Raw genomic sequence first — 5,534 nt, 5'->3', positions numbered from 1 at the left:
ATCCGAGTACTCCTTGACACAGGATGTGCCATTCCGATCATCAAACGAAGCCTTGCACGAGAACTTGGGTTGCCCCTCATTCAACGACCCAAGCCGGTGGAAATCAAGGACTTCCACGGAACCATAGTGGAAGGAGCCGGGGAATATTATACAATGCCGATGCTCCTTCAACACCGGAGCCACTACACCAACGAAACCTTCGAAGTGGCTCCCTTGGACGACTGCGATGCCTACCTCCCGTATTGGTGGATGGCTAAGCATGAACCGACAGGGTTGTGGAAGAATGAAGCACAGAAAATTCGCTTCACCAGCACCCGATGCAAGGAACAATGCACCTTGCAACAAGCAACCAGCTTTCCGATGGAACTTGACACGTCTGTCATTCACAATTCGGAGGCTCGCATTATTGGATACGTCTCAGCTGGGCCGGAATCAGATCCACCCATGAATCTGCTTCCGGAGAAATTCAGACGATATGCCAACATCATGAGCAAGGAAGCAGCCGATAAGCTTCCCGACCACAAGTCCTACGACCACGCAATCGATCTCAAGGAAGGAGAGACTCCTCCATGGGGTCCTATCTATGCCCTGTCAGAGAAAGAACTTGAGGCCCTCAGGGAGTGGCTCAAGGAGATGCTCCAGACAGGCAAGATTCGAAGATCCAAATCACCAGCCGGGGCGCCGATATTATTTGTACCAAAGGCGCACGGCAGGGGTCTCCGATTGTGTGTCGACTATCGCGGTATCAACAAGATTACCGTAGCCAATCGCTACCCACTCCCGATCATGGCAGAGTTGCAAGACCGAGTCAGGGGTGCGAAAGTCTTCACCAAGATTGATCTGAAGAATGGCTATCACCTTATCCGCATCAAAGAAGGTGACGAGTGGAAGACGGCTTTCCGCTGTCGATACGGACTGTTTGAGTTTTTGGTCATGCCGTTTGGGCTGACCAACGCTCCAGCGACGTTTCAGGACATGATTAACCACATATTTCGGGATATGTTGGACCTGGGACTGGTCGCGTACATCGATGACCTCCTCATCTATGCGAAGACGCACGAGGAGCATGACAAGATAGTCATCGAGGTACTAAAAAGGTTGGAAGAAAATAAGTTGGCAATCCCACCAGAGAAGTGTGTCTGGTCGACAGGGAGAGTCGAGTTCCTAGGATACGTGATATCCCAAGATGGAATTGAGATGGCTAAGGACAAGGTGGAATCTGTGCTCTCATGGGAGGCGCCGCGGTCCCTGAAGGAAGTACAAGCCTTTCTTGGGTTCGCCAATTTTTACAGGCGCTTCATCAAGGATTTTTCAAAGATCACGAGACCCTTGACCGAGAGCACAAAAGAAAAAGGGAAGGATTGGAGATGGACAGCGGAGATGGAACTGGCCTTCGAGGAGCTGAAGTCTAGGTTCACCACGGCACCGATTCTCGGGCACTTCAACCCAGAATTACCTGTCATGGTGGAATCCGACGCTTCGGACTTCGCGTTGGGCGCGGTCCTGTCTCAAAGGACAGAGGATGGGAAGTTACACCCAGTTGCGTTCCACTCAAGAAAGTTTACCCCTGCCGAAATCAACTTTGAGATTCACGATAAGGAACTACTCGCGATAGTAGACTCTTTCAAACGCTGGCGGCAATACCTTGAGGGAGGAAAACACCAGATCCAGGTGTACAGCGACCACCAGAACCTTGAGTACTTCACAACCACGAAAGTACTCAATCGACGGCAGGCGAGATGGGCACAAGAACTCGCTGGCATCGACTTCAAAATCTACTACCGGCCCGGCAGCCAGAACGGCAAGCCTGACGCATTATCCAGGCGCCCGGAGTACCGCCCTGAAAAAGGGGGGGGTGAAGATCAGCCGATTACGACGATCCTGCATAAATCACACTTTGCAGGCGACGATTCGAGAGTTTCATCAATCAGCACCGGAGGCGAGAGCACCGTGTTTCTGGTTTCGTCAACTCGGCTACATTCAATCCCCGTGCCAAAGTGGAATGAAGAATTTCTGGGTTGGGTCAGGAAGGCAGGAAAGGAAGATGCTGGGTATCAGGAGGCTCTGAGCAGCATCAAGGACACGAACGAGGACGCGGCTCAGAAGGACACTGAGTCGGAGGGCCGAAAGGCCTGGGAACTGGCCGCCGAGAGTAGGGACTCCGGCAGGATGGGCCGAAAGGCCAGGATTTTGAGGATGGAAGAGGGGTGCCTGTATAGGAAAGAAAGGCTATGGGTACCAGACGATAAGGAACTCGTCAGACACATCCTCGAGTCGGAACACGATACGAAAGTCGCGGGGCATATGGGCCAGAACAAGACTATCGAACTTATCCGACGCAATTTCTGGTGGCCAAAGATGGACGAGCAGATTATAGACTTCGTCCGGAGTTGCGCGCAGTGTCAGAAGGACAAAGCAACAAGGCACCAGCCGTATGGACTACTCAATCCCCTCGAGTTACCATACACCCCATGGCAATCAATAGCCATGGACTTCATTACCGACCTACCGGAATCCAACGGATGCGACCAGCTATGGGTGGTCGTAGACCGCTTCACCAAGATGGCGAATTTTATCCCCCTACCTAAGGATGGAAAGATAGCCGTGGATCTCGCGAAGATTTTTGCCCGCGAGATATGGCGCTTTCACGGATTACCAGCAGACATAGTGTCGGACCGAGACTCACGGTTTACCTCGGGTACATGGAAAGAATTCATCCGGCTACTAGGCATTAAGCCCCGGATGTCAACAGCGTTCCACCCACAGACGGATGGACAAACCGAACGCCACAACCAGACGATCGAAGCATACCTCCGCTCCTTCGTCAACTACGAACAGAACGATTGGGTGAATCTCCTACCGATGGCTGAGTTTGCCTACAACAACTCGGTTACATCGGCAACCGGAATGTCGCCCTTCTATGCGAATTTCGGATACCACCCGTCGGCGACAAACCCTGCTGCGGCAAATTCTCTCAACCCCGCCAGCAAGGTCTACGCTCACTGGATGCATACAGTCCACGAGGAAAACATCAAGACCCTCGAACGAACGCGCGAACGAATGCGCAAGTATGCAGATCAACATCGTCAGGAGGCACCGGCTTATCAAGTAGGAGACTTGGTAATGCTCAATGGGCGGAACATTCAAACCCGCCGACCCTCGCGGAAGTTGGACCACAAGAACCATGGTCCCTTCCAAATCGAGAAGATCGTATCGCCGCTCGCTGTCAAGCTCACTCTGCCAAGGAAGTGGAAGATTCATAATGTCTTTCACGTCTCGCTCGTTGAACCGTTCCGAGCCGGCGCCCGAGCACCACCGGATCCCTCTCAAATCTTACGAGAGGCCGATGATGTGGAAGGCAACGAAGAATACGACGTCGATGAGGTTATGGGCAGCTCGAAGAAAGGTCGACGAGTGCTCTACCTCGTCAAATGGCTCAACTACCCCGAACGACGGGACTGGACGAACGAGCCATTCGACAACTTCTCAGTAGGCGGTCGGGAAAAGCTACGCGAGTTTCATCGCAAAAATCCCGATGCGCCGAGGGACTACCGGCTCACAGATGAGTAAGAGTTTTTTCCCATGTGGTTTTTCTCGAACTCGGGCAGGTAGTAGGATGAAGGGGTTGGAGGACTTCATCCACAGTTATCAAGTTAGGATAAAGGCGAGGACTTGGGTGCTTCGGGCCGAAGCCTCGTGGGAGGGGAGATGGTGTGACACCCCGCTAGGTATCGGAGGTCACGACGGTCGCAAGAGATGTGATTAGATAGTTCGGGTGATTATAATAGAGTTGCGAGCCGAAAGGATAGTTAGAAGCGATCAAGGACAAGATAGGAAGGAGGGAGCAAACGGATTCCAGAGTCTAGACAGTGATCGGAGATGCGGGAGATCGGGATAACAGTCCAGAGGACTTTGAGATCTCCGATCATAGGGCCCCGCAGTAGGAACTCCGATCCAGGAAAAAACTGTTATGACGAGAGAATCGAACATCGACCGATGGGGGCAGACAACTTCGAGCGAAGAACTCTGCCGGCGCATGAGGGAGATAATTGCTCGGAAACTCCGATCTATCTTGGGCGCGTAGTGTTTACCACCTGCCTAGTCGAGAAGACTATCCGAAGAGAGCTGACGACGACTCAAGGCTAGGCCGCGGAACTCCGATGCAAAGGAAGCAACTGAGCTACGTTAGGCCGCACTCTAGAGGAATCACGTGCTGAGGATCGGGACGACTATAAGTCGAACCGAGCGGGCAACCGAACAAAACTACAATCATCGCACCGAACAAACCATCGAACAAACACCCTAAGATTATTCCGTTGTGAATTATCGAAATCCCTGACTTTTATTCTATCCTCGATTTTACTATAGACTCCGACGACACAAACCCGTCCCAGTCTCACACATGGCTATTGATTGCCATGGGGTGTATGGTAACTCGAGGGGATTGAGTAGTCCATACGGCTGGTGCCTTGTTGCTTTGTCCTTCTGACACTGCGCGCAACTCCGGACGAAGTCTATAATCTGCTCGTCCATCTTTGGCCACCAGAAATTGCGTCGGATAAGTTCGATAGTCTTGTTCTGGCCCATATGCCCCGCGACTTTCGTATCGTGTTCCGACTCGAGGATGTGTCTGACGAGTTCCTTATCGTCTGGTACCCATAGCCTTTCTTTCCTATACAGGCACCCCTCTTCCATCCTCAAAATCCTGGCCTTTCGGCCCATCCTGCCGGAGTCCCTACTCTCGGCGGCCAGTTCCCAGGCCTTTCGGCCCTCCGACTCAGTGTCCTTCTGAGCCGCGTCCTCGTTCGTGTCCTTGATGCTGCTCAGAGCCTCCTGATACCCAGCATCTTCCTTTCCTGCCTTCCTGACCCAACCCAGAAATTCTTCATTCCACTTTGGCACGGGGATTGAATGTAGCCGAGTTGACGAAACCAGAAACACGGTGCTCTCGCCTCCGGTGCTGATTGATGAAACTCTCGAATCGTCGCCTGCAAAGTGTGATTTATGCAGGATCGTCGTAATCGGCTGATCTTCACCCCCCCCTTTTTCAGGGCGGTACTCCGGGCGCCTGGATAATGCGTCAGGCTTGCCGTTCTGGCTGCCGGGCCGGTAGTAGATTTTGAAGTCGATGCCAGCGAGTTCTTGTGCCCATCTCGCCTGCCGTCGATTGAGTACTTTCGTGGTTGTGAAGTACTCAAGGTTCTGGTGGTCGCTGTACACCTGGATCTGGTGTTTTGCTCCCTCAAGGTATTGCCGCCAGCGTTTGAAAGAGTCTACTATCGCGAGTAGTTCCTTATCGTGAATCTCAAAGTTGATTTCGGCTTGGGTAAACTTTCTTGCGTGGAACGCAACTGGGTGTAACTTCCCATCCTCTGTCCTTTGAGACAGGACCGCGCCCAACGCGAAGTCCGAAGCGTCGGATTCCACCATGACAGGTAATTCTGGGTTGAAGTGCCCGAGAATCGGTGCCGTGGTGAACCTAGACTTCAGCTCCTCGAAGGCCAGTTCCATCTCCGCTGTCCATCTCCAATCCT

This window comes from Tricharina praecox, assembly GCF_024521635.1.
Source record: "Tricharina praecox strain CBS 144465 chromosome Unknown BZA05scaffold_13, whole genome shotgun sequence".
NCBI classification, from domain to species: Eukaryota; Fungi; Ascomycota; class Pezizomycetes; order Pezizales; family Pyronemataceae; genus Tricharina; species Tricharina praecox.
This window is presented reverse-complemented; position numbering follows the sequence as displayed.